The sequence below is a fragment of the Mus pahari genome, chromosome 10, assembly GCF_900095145.1.
Source record: "Mus pahari chromosome 10, PAHARI_EIJ_v1.1, whole genome shotgun sequence".
In the NCBI taxonomy this organism is placed as follows: Eukaryota; Metazoa; Chordata; class Mammalia; order Rodentia; family Muridae; genus Mus; species Mus pahari.
The window spans coordinates 116,499,224-116,519,784 of NC_034599.1; the positions used below are offsets into that span (position 1 = coordinate 116,499,224).

Genomic DNA, 20,561 nt, shown 5'->3' on the forward strand with positions numbered 1-20,561 from the left:
CTATATGCCCTGGACAGGAAAGATCTCTAAGTTTCACTGTCTAGTGAGTAAAGCCAGCATTAGAGCCACAGAGCTCATGGGATTCTGTTTACATACATACATACATACATACATACATATATACAAACATACATGTGACCTTAACATATAAAGAAAAGGGGGACACACACCAAACTCCAAAGAATATGAGGAACTAGAAGGAAGATGGACTACTAAAAAGGACTTAACATTTTTCTTATTTGCATATTTCTGTATTTGGGGATTCTTTTTACAATAGTATGTATTCATTTAGTCCCTATGGAAAATTTTAACAACAGAAAGAAATCCATCCCCTCTTGGTAGACAGTCATCTGAAAACAGCAGTTTTTTTATAAAAAAGTTAAAGTCACTATAGGCCCCAATTTCTCCACTACTACGTTTTTATCTGGGAAAGAAGCACATGTCCACACAAAGACCTGAACTGAATGTCAGATATATATCCAGATCTGTCCCCCCAAAACCAAAACATAAACAGTAAGATAAATAAATAAACAAAAAGAAGTTAGAATAGAACCTGAACTGTGATGAATAGAATCAAATCAACGGTTGAATGGACACGTGAGTTAGGAGGGGTTGAAGGGCCTGAAAGAATGATATATATTTAAAATTTGAAATAATATGAGAACAAATAAAAATTTAAAAACCCCTACTCCCTTGAAAAGGCAGATGCTAACAATCCCTCTAAAATACTTATTCAAGATTTTTTTTCCATCTAGGAACCCGCTGTGTCAACTTGTCTATCAGCTGTACTTGAAAAATTATCCAAATGGATTGAAATGTAAATGATAAGATTTAAAGGTTAGTGTTGTTCTCACTGCTTTAGAAAACATAGCCTGGGATAAATGTCAATCCTGAGAGTGAGTGGACTTCACACAGTGCTCCGAAGAGCTGTGGTGATGAAGGCTGGGGAGGGAGGGGCAGTTTTTTTCTCAAGTGGATTTCCCCCAACTTTCTGCTGAAGTTCAGGGCTGCACAAGTGAAACTTGCTGGAAACCACTATCCTTACAGCGTGGTGGTGGCAAACCATAAATCATTCTGGCTCCCTGAGAAGTTCTGACAGCCTTAGAAAACATCTGAATTAGCAGACAGCTTCAGATTCTCCCACTTACTAGAAATGTTTGATGAACTAGACAGACAGACAGATAGACACACACACACACACACAGAGAGAGAGAGAGAGAGAGAGAGAGAGAGAGAGAGAGAGAGAGNAGAGAGAGAGAGAGAGAGAGAGAGAGAGAGAGAGAGAGAGAGAGAGAGAGAGAGGGGAGAGAAAGACACACAGAGACACACAGAGAGATGGGTAGGAAGAAAAACTGTTGTTCATTACCAGGGAGAAAGATGAATATGAATATATAACTATATGCATAGACTCAGAAGAATTCCAAGTACAGCTTAAAGGGTAAAATTTCCTTTTATAGATAAACAAAGGAGCAACTTGCCCAAACACCTATTTAGCTAATGCTGAAAAGGATATACCTGGTTCTCTCTGAATCCACAGTACATAATATAATCTATACAACGTAAGTAGTAACAACAGAGAAGATTTCCCTGTGTATCTCAGGGTGGCCAGGTGTTGTTTTCAGTCTCATGAAATCCTTATACCCCTTCTCTGTTTAGGAGGGCTACTTTGAGGCAGGCCTCATTCCGATAGCTCCAGCTGTCTTGCTGCTCAGCATGGTTCTAGTCCAACATCATGAGAATTTCCTGGATGCTGATTGGAAAGGGAGAGTCAGGCTCCACCCAACACTGGTCAACTCAGAATTTGAGGTTTTTAAAACTTTGACCAGAACCAAATACCCAGGAGGCCAGGGCAAAAAGACACAGCCACTGAGAAGGGCAGAGGGCTCAGGCTAGCAGGTCTTATGTGACACTGGCCAAAGAACTAAAGAAAGTGTGTGGAAAGAGGAATGTTCAGGAAGTGGGGACTGGGCAGAGAGGCCACTGCTGGTTGGCAATGTTGGCACTACTTAGGATGGAGGATGCTGGCCAAACAGTCCTGTGGTGTGAGGGTGCACAGGCCTTCACCTACTTTCACAGCCAATTTGTCCTGGGAAACTTTCTCTCAGTATGTGACATACACACTGTCATGCATCTGTCTTGTTGGGATTTCTTGACCACTTGTGAGAATAAGATATGGGAGAATCTATGTCTGCCATGCTAAGTCTGACGTGCCTCTTGGTCCCTGTTTTTGTACTTTTGTGTTCAGTCAATGTTTCAATGAATAATTGGTTGTATGCTATGCTATGCTAGGCTGCCAAGTTCTGTCCTCCCCTGCCTAGGGTATGACCCAGACCCTCTTGACATTCCATAGAGATGCAACTGGTGTTGAGCCTGCAATTACCAATATCTTTGATAAGCATTCCTTTTGGGGATGGTGCCTGAAAGCAATGTGGGTAAAGTCTGGGGATAGTTTGGCAGAGAATGTAGCTTCTATAACTTGGGAGTCACAAAGTCTCCATCTTATTGAGAAAAAAAAAAAAAAAGGTTAGGCCAGAGAAAAGAGATCACTCTGAGGTCTGGGAGAGCTTGGGGTGGCATTTATGTTATCATTAACTAGTGGCTAAAGCCATTTCCTCCAGGGTTGTTATTTGTTTCTTCCAAGCTCATTGAGAGTCTGGCTATGCCAACAATTCTCCAACACTCCTAGACATGCCTTTGTGGTTTCCTCCAAATCTCCCTATCTTTGCATTAAGCAGCAGTGAGGTGTATGAATTAGGATGCTGTAACAAACATGTCCCTTGATATGGCTTCAGTGGACCAGCCCCACTGATCACTAGCACCTGTGCTGAAGCTCAGCCTGGCAGTAATGACAAGATGGCATGTGACTAGGATACTCACAGGGCCAGCCGGAAACTGTGGTTTGGGGTCAGGAAGCCAAGTGCCTGTTGTCAGGTGCCACCCACAGTCCGGGCCCCACCATCAAGTCAGGTGTCTCTGGCTCTAAAATTATGAGTTGACAGTAGGTTGGCACGGAAGTTTGGAAACTAAGCTATCAGCAGATCATCCAGGCTTGAATGTGGTTTAGACATCCTGAAAGGTAGCAGGTGGAAATCACATCACTAGGATGAGTTACAGTCTCTGAGTCATGTGTGTGTGTGTGTGTGGGGGGAGGGTTGGTTGCAAAGAACTGATCTTTGTTCTTAATCTGATAAATAAGACAGATTAACAAACAAGATGTTTTTTTTATAACAACTTCCTAAGAACAAAGTCTACTTAATATTTAAAACAAATTCAAGATTTTGTGATGTTGACCAGCAGCTAGAGAACTTATTAGAATCTTTAAATGCTTATTTTGTTGAACATCCCATACTGCACACAGTTTTGCAGTTTGTTTCTCAGAACTCTTTCATAGTAAAATATCGGCGACTGCAAAGCCAAACTCTTCCTTAACTGCCTTTCACCACAACCATGACTTTTCCTGGAGGTAAGCATTGTAGCCAATTGGTTTGAAGCCTTCCCAAAGCCTTTCATGTACCACTGTAAACAAACATATTATGGTAGTTTGCATTAGTGTGAACTTGGCAAGCTCTAGAATCTGGGAGCTGGACCTCTGAACACACCTGTGCGTTAGAGATGTGTTAACTGATGTAGGAAGACCAATCTGAGTAGTGGGTAGCACCATTTCCTGAAGCAGAGAATCCTGGATTTTATAAGCGTGGAAATTGTCTTGATCTTTAGTATACCATGCATTCATTCTATGCACAATGAATTTGATGTTTCAAGTTCCTGCCACCTTTTTTTTTTTTTACTATGATGGACTTCACCTTGAACTGTGAGCCAGAAAAAAATACTTTCTAGTGGCTCTTGTCAGGGAACAGCAGTAGGAAAAGAAACTCCAACACATATATTCCCAGACAGGTTGACTTTGCAGTTGACAGTGCTAGCTCATTAAGCGTATGATACGCAGGTTGTTTTGAATGTTCAGAGCCATAGGGATCTTTCCATATTTGTATAAGTTGACCTTCATCATCTTGTTTACTGCTGCATGGCATTTCCACAGGATGAATGCACTCTGCTGTATGTAACTCTCTCCTGGTGATATTCCATCATCAGCAACATGTGCAAGTTTGCTGCCATCCATGTGAAGCTAGTAAAATTCTGTGAGTCAAGGCTGAGCAACTTTACATCTTAACAGATGTTGTCATAGTCCTTTCCAATGTGGCAGGACCAATTTTCACATTCTCATGAATAGATGAGTGTACTTGATTCCTCACCCCCAATATTTGCTACTAAGCTCAAAACAAGTACGTATTACGAAGATGAAATATTATCCTTGTTGAACATGTATGTCTACTTTCATGATTACTACGTGTGTGTGTGTGTGTGTGTGTGTGTGATGAGTGTCTGCATGTTCACATGTGTGTGTGCAGGTGTGCACCCACATGTGTGAGTGTGGATGTGGAAGCCTGAAATTGACATGAATGTCTTGGCTACTTTTCACATTATATATTGAAGCAGGATCCCTTATTTGATCCCAGAACTTACTGAGTCAGCTAACCAGTTTACCAGCTTATCCTTGGGATCACCTGTCTCTGATTCCTGAGTCCTGAGAGTATATAAGAGCCAACACACCTCTGCCATTCACATGGGTGCTGGGGATTTTATCTCAGGTCCTCACACTTGCATATAAAGAGGTTTACTCACTAAGCCATCTGCCCAGCCCCACAATTATTAATCTTCAGATATTTTTCTTTTCCTGCTCAGAAACTGTTCATACTTTTGCACATTTTAAAATTTGGATATTCTTCTATTTTTGTTGTTGTTGTTGTTGTTGTTGTTGGTGGTGGTGGTGGTGGGAATTGAGTTTCTTTTCTAATAGAAATTGTGAAAAGCAGGCAGAAACCCACAGAACTAGAAAGTCACAAAAACATTATTCACGTAGAAGGAGAAAAGAAAATCTGTGGCGTGTGTTTGTGTATGTTTTGTTTCCATAGCGTGACTTTAACACCCACACACCTTTAGCAAGTGGAATGAAGCCCCCAAGCCTGCAAAGGCAAAGATGAAAGAGAAGCCAGTAAGTCTACCACATGCTTGAGTACCACTGGGGCAGGTTCCTGCCTCTGAACTCCACCCTCATGTCCTGCACAAAGCTTTATTTTATTCTGAGCGGGGACTCTCCCATAGGAATATTGAGTTTGGAATTTAGGCTAGTGTTTGTCTGTTGCCTGTTTAAGGAAATGACGTAAGCTCTTGGCCCTGCCTGAAGTTATCTGAGGGGCTCATCATGCTCTCATACAGAGCAAAAAAAAAAAAAAAAAAAAAACCCAGCCAGGTGGTAGCGGGGGGCCCAGGGCCAGGTCGAACCACGCTCAACCACAGCTCAGCTTATCTCAACATCACATCTCTCAGGGAGAAGATGAGGGCTGGGGGTTTGAGAGAATTGTAGCATGGTACTGAGGGGCTAAGGAGAAAGGATAAACATGACAGGGGAGCCATTATTTCAATGATAATTTTGATACATGTTGACTTGTCGACAGGGCCCTGGAGCCAATAGGGATATAAGGTGGATAAAAAGATCTATGTGTGACATAGCTGATTTAAAATTCTGTTTTATTTGACTTCTGACTGGCCTAAGCAGTCTCCTGCTAGTCTAGGAAATGGATGTGACTTAGGTGATGTCTGCACCTGCATGGAAGCAGGTAGCAGGCTGAGCCTATCACTGAGGAGACCCAGGTGAGATCTGTAATATATCTACTTAGTGATAACACAGGGTCATCAGTGTCTGATTGGGAAGGGCTGAAGCATCACAGTTCTGGCAGTCTCTAGGTGATACTTCTTTGGTTGCTGTTGACCCAGGGAACATGCTTTGGGAACTGTCAAGTGATAACCTTTAATTCTGGAGCAAAAAGATGGCTGGAGCTCGAGAAGGCAGCTGTGCCCGTGGTCTCTGCTCTCCTGCTGTTGAGAGGAGGAAAACAGACTCAGATCAAACTCTTCAACAGCTACATTTGCAGATGAGACAAGGAGCAGTGTTTGTAGTAAAGCTGGGTGTCCTTGAAACAGCACCCTACCCTGAACTAAGGGCCTGTTCTCTTCTCCCCTACCCTAAGCTAAGGGCCCATTCAGGAGAAGCAGACACGGTGAAGCAACTGTGGAACACGCTTTATATTTCTTACATCAGAAGGCTTTTGGTCATTTTTAGACATTCTTGAGATGAAATCACAATCTATTTTCCAGACTTATCTTGATCCCCAGGACTCAGGAGATTGTTCTACCACAGCCTCCCAAGAACATGGTACTACAGACAGGAACGTCCAAGCCTGGCTTGATTTTGCTACTCCTTGAGAAAACAAGTGAGGATCTAATTCTTACGTAGCCTCATTTCCTATCTTTACAATGTAGTTTTTGGATTTTTATCAGTACCAATGAATAGTTTATTGTGACACTAAAGTTGTTTACTGCAGAGTCATGTAACAGGTAGTTATGAAAATTCATTACTTATACAGCCTTTTGTTTTTCCTGGCATTTTTAAATTGTTTTTCTTTTCTTTCTATAATATTTTATTCCCCACAGTACCATTTCTGAGACTAGAAAGATGACTCAGTCCTTAAGAAAACTGGTTGCTCTTCCAGAGTATCAGGGTTCAGTTTCTATTACTCAATGGCAGCTCACAGCCATATGTAACTCCAGTTCCAAGGAATCTGATGTTCTTCTGGTCTTCGTAGGCACTCACATGATGAACAGCTACACATGCAGACAAAACACTTATACACATAAAATAAAATAAATAATGCTTATTTTTAAATCATTTTAAAAAATATCATTTCTCCCAGGCCCTGTAATAGACATCTATGAAGTCCTCTTTCCTTTGGAAGGATTTCTACCTCTGTTCCTGTTATATTTTCCCCATAAATTTACTCAATCAATCAAAAATAAACAAGCAAACAAAAAAGTTCTTCCTTCTCTTTCTCTCTTTTTAAAGATTTATTTATTTTTGGCATGTAGGAGCTTTTTGCTGTAAGAACCAGATCTTTTATTATAACTTAATCCTAGGAGATACTCTTTCCTGTCCTTTCATAGCGTGGCTTTTCCTTCTCATACTTAATTCTGAGCATAAGTGTCACCTTCACAGAGAGGCTGTCCCTGTTCTCCATCTGAAGCAGCTCTGTCCCACTTCCTTCCCGCCACCCACCCACCTTCTGTCATATCATCCAGGGTCATTATGTCACATCACACACTAGGGTCATTGACTCCCAATTAGTAGTCTCCTTATTGTTGGAACATAATTTGAACAAGATCTGACAGACCCTAAGACACTATATTGAAACTCCAAATGCAATATCTATCAGTGCCATTGACAAGCATAGTCACCTCAAATAACCCACCTCCTGATATCCAGGATAAGGTAGTTTCTAAAGATAAAATGGCCTTGTCTGAACAAACTAGAGAAAAACTCCAGACTTGCATGTAGTCACAGCATTTACATTCCCCAAAGCTTTATAAACCCCAAGAGTCTCCTTCTCCTTTAGCAGATACTCCCAAACCCTGCTGTGTCTGCCTCTCTCTGTTTAAAATTAAGTCTCTTCTGATGAAGTCATTCTGAACTTTCTGCTTCCTGTCCCTTTAAGCTGTCTCAGAAATCAGCTAACACTGTTTACCTTATAATTTTCCCCTTGAGAGGTAGTCATTTCTCTCTATCTTGAATCTGGACTAATCTCATGACTTCCACTGACCCATACCATCTGACAAAAGTGATGCTGTGCCAGTTCAGAGCTCAGATATTGAGTTTCTTTTTATATTTCTACCCCCAGTATAACCTGTTTATCACTGTGTATACAAGCACAGGTTAGCAAGCTTGCAGATAGGAGACAGGTTGAACCAGAGTGAAGTCTTAAACATTTATCATTAGTTAGCTTTGTAGCTGACCATAAACACCTGGGATAGCAAGACCAAAGGAGTCATCCAGTTGAGCCCAGCTTAGGGATCACTTACAGGATTGTGAGTAAAATAAATGATTGTTTTATTTTAAGTGAGTTGTTTTGTTTTTGTAGTAGTTTGTTATGCATAAGGACTGATACAACCTGTTTCCTTGTATGATCAGGGCCCTTATCAGTATGTTATAGTGCCTATTTCCCCCTTTCCCATCATCTCTTTAAATGTGAACTTTGCTAGGATCTGCTCTTCTCTGGTTTGTTCCTATATTCTGAGAATTTAGAATATAGAATTTAGAATATAGAATTTAGTCTGGGCATAGTAACTTCTCAGTCAGTGTTGGGTAAATGAATGAGTGAATAAACACACTTATAAATGCTAATGTATTGCTGTGTGGGGAAGGAATGGGCTCTGACACCAAGATGACAAAAGAGGTGCAGGGCTTTGAATTAGGTCTAGATTCCAACATTGGCTCCACCACTTACTAGCTGTGGATAGAGCCTTCACTTCTTCAAGTGTCACTCTCATTATCTTAAGGTACGAGGACAAAGAAGATATTGACCTTCCATGACTGCAAAAATTACATAGATGGGTAGATTATTAACAAGTTTAACATTACAGCACTAATGCTGCTTGCTGTTTCTGTTTGACCTAGAGAAGAGAACTTTATATTTCTCTCTTTGGGTCAGTGGATGAAGAAACACCCTAACATAAACATCTAAATTTGTGGAACAGTTTTCTTGAAGGGTGTGAATTACAAGTAGGAAGGAAAAGGGAAAAGAATGGGACTTCTAAAATTAGTCACACCTATATTTAAATCCAAGTTGCCACTCTTATGTGAATTAAGGAAACTCCATGAGCTGCTCAAAGGCTCCTGATCTCAATCCTGCCATAGAACTAAGTAGGAATTCTGCTTGATATTTTACTGGTTACTCCAAATGTGGTTAATATGAAAACTGGGCTATTTCTAACCCCACAAACAAGATTAATTTCATGATAGGGTCCTTCTTTCTTAAAGCATAGTTTATTTTTTATATAATATTTTGACTAACAATTGTAGGCATTTGTGTAGTGGGATGTGATGCTTAAATATAGGAATGCATTATATACACGCAAAGATTAAATCTAACTAGTTAAATACCTTACCCATTTGGATTATGTGTGTGCTGAGAACAGTTAAAATATACCCAGGAATTTTGAAATGTAGAAACATTGTTACCAGCTAAGGTCCCCATGCAGTGTGGTAACTGAAAGGCTGAGGTCTGCGATCCCAAGGTGTCACCCGCTAGGAAGATGCTTTTGGTACTGTGGGCTTAGCAACCGTGAGACTGAGAGAGAATATTCTAGAAGAGGCCTCAGCCTGCAGTCCCCACTAAGAAGCTCCACTTTGGTTTTCTTTGCAGGACTGGAGATCTTTGTGTGGTTGCTTTGATGTGGCCTTTTTGAGGCTGAGGACATTTTGACACACTGTTTTGATGCTGTGGAAATTTTCTGACTTTAAAAAAAAAAAAAAAAAGACTAGCCCTTGAACTTTTAACTTTTGAGCAAATGGTCACACACCACAAGGTTGGGTAGAGCTACAAAGGTCCTTGTGCTCACAGAGAGATACTAGGGAAACCAGGAATGATAGACACAGATGCGTGTCACTTCAAAGGAAGGAAATGTTTACTTGTTTTCCACCAGGAAAGCTGGGGATGGGTGTAGTATGTAGGCTCAGGCCTCACCGGAATCCCCTATGGGGTTCGTTTATCCTAGACTCTTCCTACCTAGTCTTATTGCTTCTCAGTCAATACAACCCTGTGGGAGATGCCACTTGTACTTTATAAAAGCCTAGGTGGTCTCTGTATCATCTTAGGTAAGAACAGACCAGTTTGACACCCACAGGCCATTAGGTTTACCGCAGTTATTCTTTCTAGACCCTTACATTGAGCATTGTTTCTGAGTCAATAGAACTGACCTTATGGAAGATTCCATATGTACTTTCTAAAGAGTTTCAATATAAACATGTCTATGGGTAAAATAAACTGTTCATGGTCAGATTCTAGAAGTTTGACCGAACACCAGCTAATTCAGTCATATTGAACCAGATTTCCTTCTTGCCTTACACAGATTCTTTCTCTGCCAGTACTGATGTTTGCAGAAATTCCTACAGGTTGGCACCATGGAAAAAAGGTTGAGGCTGTGGGTTATTAATAATTGTGTTATTTTTCATTTTTAAAAGCTCCTGAGTATTAAAAGCCTGGCAGATAATTTTAAGGTAAATTTTAAGTAATAAAGGCAGTATGATGTTGGCAAAAGAACAGAAAATGTAGATCCAGGGAACAGAAATATAGAGCCCTGAGTTAGATCTACAGAAATAGAGCCCACTGTTCTCTGACAAAGGATTAGAGGCAGTACCAAAGAAAATATGGCCTTTCAACACTTGGTACTAATTAATTAAGTATCCATACCCACAGTGATTTCAGAAATGGAAATTGGACCTTTCCCAAAAGTTAAAATAGATCATAAATATAAATATAAAATACAAAACCACAAAAGCCATTTGACAGCACAAAAGAAAAGCCCATGGCCTTGTGATTGAGACAACTCTGTAGATAGAACACCAAAGGAACTGTGCAAGAGAGAAATTACTGAGAAATTGGATCTCATTAAAATAAAAATAAACAAAACTGAACAGTGGTGGTGTATACGCCTTTAATCCCAGTACTTGAGAGGCAGAGGCGGGATGATCACCATGAGTTTGAGGCCATCCTGGTCTACACAGAGAAACCCTGTACTGAAAAACCAACCAATCAACCAACCAACCAACCAAACAAACAAACAAAATACCTGGGCATCACTGGGAACCTGAGCAGTTTCATGAACTTCCCAAAGTTTGACAATGGCCAAAACCAAATTAAAATGGCAGAATGTATTTCACATAGCCAGCCAAAAATCCTTCAAGGTTAAAAAAACAAGGTAAAACTACTAATATTAAGAAGATAAACAATATGAAGGTTAAAAGTTAACAGAATGACCAGGGCTTTTGTAAATATACAGAAGGAACTTGCAAACTTTTCAAAAGGCCGTTCTTTTAAATCTATGTAGAAAGAGCAGCAGCACCATGAAAACAAACCAGTTAATATTGACAAAGCAGCAGGGCAGTGTTGAGGGAGAAGATTGTGTCTATGTCAGGGAAAGACATGCCAGGATTTTCTGATACTTTGGCAAACCTTGTCTATGAACTAAAAATTATAAATAAAATTATTTACCACCCCCAGATCTCACTGCACAATTAGCTTCCTCATTGTGAATGTTCCCAGCTTCCCTTGCAGAGATGAAAGCCCCTGAATACACCCATGCCTCCTCACAGGTTCAGTGAAGGGACAGCTGCAGCCTAGGCTGCCAGTGGCATCCATGCCTTTGGGTAGCCACAAAGAGCTATAATTCACCTACTTGCTTCTAGTATCTGCGGTGAAACCTGGGGGTTGTGTTTTTAATTTTCTGTTGCTTCAGACACAGCTGCCAGTGATCTACTGAAAGTGGAACAAACTCAGTACTGGGTGTGGTGGCCCATACCAGTAATCCCTGGGGAGGTGGAGGAAGGAGAACAGTGAGTTTAAGATCATCTTTTGCTATACAGTAAGAGCCTGTTTCAAAAATTGAAAGAAGGAAGGAAATAAGGGAGAAAGGAAAGAAAGAAAGGGAACACAAGAGAAGAAATACGATGATATCTGTTACACAAATCCCTCTTTGCCTTTCCACATAACTGGCTTTAAATAAAATTATATCTCAAGGTAGCTGACCTCATATCCTGAAGTAGTCAGCTCCCCCTGTTTCTCTGGCTCTTTCCCATCTCTGTACCCCATATTGGTCTTTCTCATTTGCAATTTACCAAGTTTCTCCCTCTGTTAGGAGCAGTTATTTCATTTTTAACATTAGTTAGAATTTCATGTAATTGAGGTGTTAAAACTGTCACCTCTTTAGGGCTGGCTTAAATTTAAATGTGCTTGTGACCACTTAGGTAGATCATATAGGTCTAGCTGACCTGTTTGCAGACACTAATGTGCCCACCTTAGCAACAGTCTCGATAAGGTTAGGGTGCCAACAACTCAGGGCTTTTCTCTCTGGAACAGAGAAACTGAAGAAAGCCCTTTTTTCCCCCACTAGTCTCACAGCTCACCTGCTTCAAGCATAAATCTGCAGTAGACTAGGCTGGCACTCTTCCGCCTTATCAATATCCAGTGTTCTGTGGTAGTAGTAATATTCAGTCAGTTGAACTCTTAACCTTTCTCTGTCTGATGACTTACTAGACATTTGTAGCACTCCCAGGGCTTCCAACACCTCAGTTAGGCCACATCCAATGCTGAAAACACCACTGTCTGCCAACCAACTTCCCTTCATGCCCACGTCCCCTCTACTAAAGGTACTAAAGGTTGCAGCCTCTCATCAATCTTGCTGTCTCTGATGAAGCACTTGCTACCCCCTGTGTCACTTAGCCACATGTTTCCAGTCCCTACAGGTTACAGATCCCACTGTTGATGTGCATGTGTACTTGTGGTACTGCCTCTGTCTCTGGCCATTACTTCCAGCCTGGCTTCCCAACCAAAGGCTAGGCAGAGTGGCTAAACCACTTGTTCCCAATTTCTTTCCTGCTAATCAAATGGCATGAGGAATTTGAAGAGTCTGGACATTCCAGGAATGCTAGCAACTAGTGAAAGTCAGCCCCAGCTCTGACCTTTTGGGGGAAAAAAGGACTCTCTTCAGTTTCTCTGGCGCAGAAAGAAAAGCCCTGGTTAGTTGGAACCTTAACCCTATTGAGGCTGTTGCTAAGGTGAGCATATTAGTATCTACAAACAGATCAGCTAGACCTATATGATCTACCTAAGTGGTCACAGGCACATTTAAATTTAAACCAACTGCAATAATTCATATATATATATATAATTTATTTATATTTGGCTTTTCCAGACAGAGTTTTTCTCTGGAACTTTGTAGATCAGGCTGACCTTCAACTCAGAGATCTGTCTGCCTCTGCCTCCTGAGTGCTGAGATTAAAGGCTTGCACTACTACACATGACTTAAAATTTTTTAAAAGACCAGTTTCTCAGTCTCACTAACTTCAGAGTTATTTCTTGTAAATCTTTGTGGTTGCACACTGGACAGTGTGGCTTAGGGATGTGTCTACTAATGCTGAAGCATTCATAGCTCTCCTCTCGATTCCTAGGACTTGCACTTGACTCCTTCTGTTTTCCCTAATATATACAGAAAACGCTTAAATTCCTGGCACACAACCATAGCCAAAGTTCTGCCTGATCTCTGTCCACTATGACCCGTAGGGACTGATGGGTCCTTTCACACTCCTAGGAGTTTGAACTTGGGACTCTCTCTGCTACACTGAGCAGAGCTTTGCCACCGAACTGCTCTTTGCTGAATCAGTATGCCTTCTCTTTTCAGGTCAGCTTAACCAGTGGAAAGGGGGCAGACAACAATGTCCTTCCAAAGACCCCTATGTGCTTCTGTGGTGTGACTTTCCTAATATGTGTAAATATTAAAGAAGGACGAGAGCTGGACTGTCAATGCATCCGGAGAGCAGAGAACTGAAGCAGGGTTTTCTTTTCTGCTAGAGACAACCCCAGAACATGGTTTATGAGAAGGAGCAAACGAGGATCAGATGAGTCTATTGGCTTCAGCAGCAAGGCCAACGTCAGTTTCTGTTATAGATACTGGGACTTGTAGACAGCAATTCTGGATTCCAGTTATTCACTAGAGACCATCAGTTACCAGTACAACAGCTGGCCAGGTTACTGAGGACAAGGTGTCCTGCTTTTTAGAGCTCATCTTAGGCAGGATGAAAGGGGGATCACCAGCCTCCTACTGTCACCCAGTTCTGAATTCTAATGGCCAATGCAGAAGCCCAGCAAAGACAATGAGAGGGTGGAGCTTTCTTTGTAAGGGATGAACCAAACTAGACAACTAAAAAGGCACCTCAGTGGCCCTGGTCTCCTTTGAGAGTCCAGAAGCTCGCTCTGGGATGCCCTGGCCTTTTTCTGACTCCCAGCCTCTTTAATATGCCCAAGGAGAGGGTTGTTGTGAGTGAGAGCAGGACCTCTTCAGATTTGCTTTCTCTTGAACCAGGGGGCCCACGTGGAGGAAGGGGTCTGACTTTTATTCCTCACTGCATCCATCTCCTTCCTTCTTTGAACCAGCTCGTCTGGCTTTCTGGTGCACTTGCACTGGTTCCTGGTGATCCTCTAACCTGGTGAAGAGGCAGGTCTCAGAGAAGAAAGTCTAACAGTTCTAGTCCCCTCCAGGAGGCTTTCCAGGCTCGAGGCAAACAGCAAGGTCACTGCTATCTCTGCCTAGAGGTGGCCAGAAGGTCAGGGCCTGCAGTGCACTCTTCCTGCTGCTCCCTTCTTTTCTGTCAGTAATGGACACAGACAGCATCGGACACTGTCAGAGACTGGAAGTACCGTTGTAGACACTGCTTATGCACATGAACGTGGGTTGAGGGAAGGGAATTTCTTGGCTTATTCACACCATGGTTCCCTGGAGGCTGATGAATCAATTACATCTTTCATTCTTACTACTTATGTCTTTCAGCCTTTCCTATGTTTACTAACCTTTTGCCACTGAGATATAAATGAGGACAAACCATGAGATCGCTTTGTTCTGTACTGGGAGGGGTGATTGCTGGTGATTGTCTGGGAGTAACACTGTACTTGGTCCACAGGATGCTAAACACATCAAGAGGAAATTAGTCTTCTAGAATGAGCTGTGATTTGTATATTTTAAATAGAAAAAGGGAGTTTTAAAAAATGATGACAGCAGGGAATCTTCACTATAACTGTGGACCTTTAAGAAGATATCACCTGTGAGTTCCTATAAAAAATATAACATTTGCATGTTGAGACTTTTCAAAACTTTACTGAAACACCTGTGATTCATAAAGACACTTAGCAGTCAATGTTAACGTATGTGTAAAACGTTCCTGAACTTAAGGTGTCCTTGGTCCTTCATAATCTGTTCCAAGTTGCCTATCACATACACAGCTTTCTGAGGTAACAGCATCTGCAGAGCGCTCTGCCATGTCATACGTGCTAGGCATCTGTACTATCTGTCGTCTATAGCAGCCACGGCTGCATGTGTTGAGTGTCAACTGCAGAGGTGCTCCCCATTATAGTTTCCATTTCAGTGGGAACATTTGGCCAGTAGCTACAGAACTGGGAAACACAGGTCTCTCAAGGCCTCAAAAGACACATCTTGATAAACAGTTTAGAGGTGGTACCTCAAATATACTTGTTCTTATAAATATGTGCCTCTGGCCAGGACTCCCCATGTCTCCGGCTCCTGTATCAGGGGCCTAAGAAGACAATTTACTCTTAGACTCTGTGTATACATTGTTCACACTGAAGATGGTTAATCCTTAACCCTGGTGGTCCTTAGCTTTGCATTTCTGGCTGCAAATGATAGATGTGTGTTACTAGAATCTGCAGCAGGTGGCTCCCCACCCTTCTGGGTTACTCCACCAGTGACAACACAGGCAGAGGTGGCCTGGCTTCCTTTTTGGTGTGTTTTAGCGGATAGCTGTCTGCTCAGAACCCACAGAAGCCTACTCATCCCAGGCAGCTGCAGTGGTCCTCTCCCTACAGACCCAGGCTCTGCACTTCCCCTCCTGGTGAGTAGATCCTTCCCTTCTTCTGTGCCTTGGACGTCACCTATGTACTTGGCTATATGCTGCCACCAATGCATCTATATCCCGTGAGTGCACTCATCTGTTCAGATGTCATATGTACCATGGCCTTTGCTAGAAAGTTCCAGTATGGCTCAGGCTTCTTGTAGGGTGAATGAAGAGGCTCCCTCCCGGAACACAGTGAAGGTCAAATTCAATACCATCGTTTGTGATTTGCACCTTAAAGGGAGGAGAAACAGTGGGACAGGTAGCAAGGGGGTTTCCAAAAGTCTGAGAAGGGTGACAACCTTGGGTCTGAGAGACTGCCCACAGAAAGGACTTATATAGCAGAGAAAACTTGGGAACCAAAAACTTGACAGGAGTGCAGTAGACTATGGCTCATTAAACAATGAATGCTCAGTTGTTTAACTCCATGCCATAACTCTGTGCTCAGTACATGAAGTGTGGCCCAGGAAAGACAGACTAAAACATATATATTTATAAAATTATGTGCAGTGTGATCCCCTTCTCACTGAGTACATGTTCATGTGCTATTAAAGAGGTAGTACGAAGACATGGCTCAGAAATTTAACATTGGCTGAACTGGAAAGTGGTTCTTTGTATTTTTTCCTCATTTATATATAAAGTGTGTGTGTGTGTGTGTGTGTGTGTGTGTGTGTGTTTGAAGTTTTGGATCTTTTTGTGCATTGTGAAAATATTCCTTGTTGATCAGAAAAGAAGCCAAGTTATTTTAAATGACCCATCCATAGAAAATTGGCATGCCCCCCCCCCCCTTTTTTTTCCGAGACAGGGTTTCTCTGTGTAGTCCTGGCTGTCCTGGAACTCACTCTGTAGACCAGGCTGGCCTCGAACTCAGAAATCCGCCTGTCTCTGCCTCCCAAGTGCTGGGATTAAAGGCGTGCACCAACACGCCCGGCTCATGCCCTTTCTTTTACAACATGTCCACTTTCTTCTGTTCTAAAAAATATTTAAAGATGTATTATACTTTTAATTATGCATGTGCACATACGAGAACAGGTGCTTGAAGCACTGACGACTGGATGTGAGCCTTCTAACACAGCTGGAATTCATACTCAGGTGCTCTGCAAGACATGTATCGTATCTGTTCTTAATTGCTGAGCCATCTCTCCATGATCTCCACCCTCTCATTCTTCAGTTCTTAATTAGCCTGCTCTATAGTCAGCCAGTAGGTCATGGCAAGTGTTGCTGAGCTGATGATCTAGACCTGCAGGCAACCACTGCCAAGGGAATCTGTCTCTTTATTCACTTTGCCAAACAATCCAAAATAACAGTCATTCCAGCATCTGGAGTTTCAGAGCCCTCTTCTTCCAATTTCTGTCCACTCTTATCTATACTGTAGGTTCATGCTCACAGGTCCCAGGGAAGTGAGCTCCTGACTCAGACTTTGTGAATAGGTCTTATGGTAGATGACTCAGAGTCCTAGAGCTACACACACACACACACACACACACACACACACACACACACACACACAAAGATGATTCAACTCATGAGTAGCAAGTAGGACAAAGGTCAAAGTATAGACCTGGGTTCATAGCTCCTGTGCACAGTGTGAGCTACTATGATTGGTAGTAGCACTGGACATGATGTAGGTAGTGACAAGCCATCTATATCTGATTTTTCTGTTAGTTTATTAAGGGGAACAGAATAGGAAAATAATGGCAGAGTAAGGATAGTTTTAGACTGACCTACCTCATAGGCAGTTCCCACTTCTGTAGAACGAGCAGCTTTCCTCTGTCTCCTGGACATTATGCTTTCAGGTTTCATGTCTTAGCTGATGTGTTTTTCCTACCACAGAGCAATGTTCCCTCACCCCATCCCATGAGTCTACGCCCTTCAAACCTCCAGGGTCAGCAAGAGTTACTTTCTCAGTGAAGCCCTCCTACACATTCCCTGGTGTTGAAGCCAGGATTCACTTTTCCTCTTTCCCCTAACCTTTCAGGACATTGCTTTTGTGTCCTTTCCAGCCTCCCCACTGAGCTTGTATGTGAGCTTCTTGGGGGTGTGAATTCTCACACATATTGCTTACACCTAGCTAGTATGCAGCACACCTGGCCACCGGCTGTGAGATGAAGGTGATCTCAGCTCTCACAAAGCCATATTCTGAACAGAGTATTTGCATAGCCTGCTTCTCCGTTATCCACTCAGTCCTGGGACCAGGAGGGACTGCCATTGCCCTCATTTCCCAATTGAGAAATTCAGGCTCTGAGATGACACATCTCTTGTTGCCAAGCCTCACTGACAGAAAGGATTAATCAAAGGCAGAGGAGCTATGGTATCTGGTCCAGTGCTCTCCCTGTAGTCTGGCCCGTCATCTAGCCTCTGCTGTCAGGAGGTCATAAGGAGAGTGAAGAGCAGGTCAGTGTGGAGTTGAAGCCTGCTCAGTCCTGGGAGTTTCATGGTTCCTTCCATCTTTGTGTGTTTTTTCATATGTCAGCTTTCCTAGTTCTTCTTCCCCTCCGGCCCTCATCCCTCCTCAAGGCGAGAAGAAATTGAAAGCTGGCTCTGTGACTGGCTGTGTAGTAATACATTTGACCATTGTCTGGACAAAGATTAAACAGAAACCAATGTAAAGTCCAAGGCTGCCTGTAGTTCATGCACTACTTCAGGGAGGAGTGCGTGCTTGTTTTCTTCTTTGGTTCTCTCCAGATTTCCTGTGTGCCAGAAGTAAACTTATAATGGAAGAAAGAATAATCTTTTAAGAAGCTAGTACTGGATTTCCACCACAGCTGGAGCAGGCTTTATAAGCAGATGTGTTGAGCAGAAGGACACTTGGCTGTTATGTCTTTTCCTTCCTTCTTTTTCTCTCTCCCCCTTTAAAAAAACTGACAAGTTATTTTTATGATAGCTCTTACAATTTCACACACTTGATAAACATTCTAATGCACTACAAAATTTATAAGAAGGATCAAGTCTAATTTTTCACTGTTGATCATGGGTTAGGCTTTTTCAGAATGGCTTCTGTTCCAAGAATGGTACAAATTCTTGTATATGTATTTTAAAGATCATAAAGCATAGTCTTGTACAATTTACATTTTAATCTAATAATTTTAGTGACCTTGTTTTTATGGGACTGTAGCATCTCTTCTTTTTAATTGGCTATGTGCATTTTGGAGTAGGAATATCATAATGTGACCAGCTGCTATATATTTAGGTTGTTTCCAGACTTTTGTTCTGCAAGAAAATGCTGCAGCATTGACAGAACAGACCATCTGCTGAACAGCAGTGTCCTGCCCTACAAATTTTGATACTGTTTTCACCCCCCCGAAAGGCTAATAAGTACCAACAGCTACACAATCTGTACCATGAAGGTTTCTTCATTCTTCTACTCAACACCATTACTGTCTGTTGCTGTCTTCACCTTAAAACCTGCTGTAATCAAAACCATCTTCCTTTTCTGGCTTCTTTCTTTTGAAAAATGTATTAGGAGTCATGTGATCATTGTTCAACCTCTTCATTCAAGGAAAAATCAGGTGACATAAGACACTGGTACTAGAAATCTATGGAATGATTTATGACTCATGCTTCCAGGTCAGTCTCTGCTTCTCAAAGCCAGTTGCTTAGTTAGGGGGTATTTTTCATTTAGTGGAAAAGCAAATATCCTGCAACAGCTTTTCTTTTTGTAGTTTGCATTCTTATCTTAAGATTGGCTTAGTGATATCTGAAATATGGCTGACCAGAAATCTATCACCTCCCAAAGAGCCATGGACCCCAGAATAGGTTAGAAATGCAACTTGAGGAGAATTTGTGATTCTCAAACTTAAGAAGAAAGGAGAAGAGTATATTTTTTTTTCTGAAAAGATGCATGCCTCATTTCTATCTATCCAGAAGTATCTCAAAGTAATTATAAACAGAAGTTGGAGACAAGATACCAAACATCCGGAAGGAATGCTTAAATGGTATGAGCCAGTTCCTGTTAGAAGCCATGCTGCCAGATTATTTAGGTAGGGAAGAATAAATAATAAGACAAAATGCCATAATTTGATGAACAGAAAAGGGAAAAATAGATGTGCAGATACAGAAAAAATAGATATGCAGATACTCACAGAAAAAATAGATGTGCAGATACTCACAGAAAAAATAGATGTGCAGATACGCACAGAAACAAAGCTGGGAAGGAAAATATGTTGATACCAGTTTTTGGAGATGTAAATGTTTGGGCATTTTGCTTTTTGTTTCCTCTCTCAACTTTTGTATATTTGCCAAATATTTAAACATTTGAAAGATTTATATTTTGGTGTGTTTGTACCTGTGTCATCTGTGTGGGAGTATGTACATGTGTGCAGATTTCTACAAAATCAGAGGTATTGGCCCCTCCTGGAGTTGGAGTTACTAATGGTTGTGTGTTCCCTGATGTGAGTGCTAGGAACCAAACTCAGATCCTCTTCAAGAGTGTTATACAGTCTTAACCACTAAGCTATTTCTCTAGTTCCATAGAAACGTATTTTTAAAAGAAAAGTAAAAACCAAAAACATTGTTTAAAGAAAGTATAAAGATTTTCTCAGCTACCACCAGATAGAGTAAAATCAATGAGGTTGTGGCCCAAGCTAAGCCCCACACTGGCTCAGATGCAGGCCCCCTCCAGGCTTTCTTCTGCTTGGGGTCAATAGCCAAGATATTTTTTTCTCTATTTTTTAACTTTTTCAGATCTAATTTCAAACATACAGAAGACACAGAGCCGTGGTGTGTGTGTGTGTTTGTGTTTATCTGTTTATCTCCAGTATATCTATCCATTTACGTATGTAATCAAATTTTCTTTTTAGTCAGGGTTTTGCTATGTAGGCCAGCCTTCCCTGGAGCTCACAATCGGGTCCTTTCTCCAAGTGCTGGGATTACAGTGCTATGTCACCACACCAATCCTCTAGTCCACTTTAAAACTGTGAATCTGTGTGGCTCCCTTACTTCCAAAGCACAGCACAAGGCAGGCTTCGGTGTTTCAGAGATCTGCAGTACGAAG

General features: G+C 41.7%; 1 protein-coding gene and 1 pseudogene across 3 annotated transcripts in view; both read left to right on the top strand.

Moving 5' to 3' along the window:
* Positions 1–20,561, top strand: part of Ccr9 (C-C motif chemokine receptor 9) — a 97,651-nt gene that overhangs the window by 66,475 nt on the left and 10,615 nt on the right. For 2 of the 3 annotated variants that reach the window (XM_021206304.1, XM_021206303.1), the window contains exon 1: positions 15,472–15,568. The exons of the other annotated variant lie outside the window; for it this stretch is intronic. The gene's annotated coding sequence lies outside the window, so the exon portion shown is untranslated. Of the gene's footprint in view, positions 1–15,471; positions 15,569–20,561 lie in introns of those variants that run through there. 3 annotated transcript variants of the gene reach the window in all.
* On the top strand, positions 10,793–11,061 carry LOC110328460 (annotated as a pseudogene).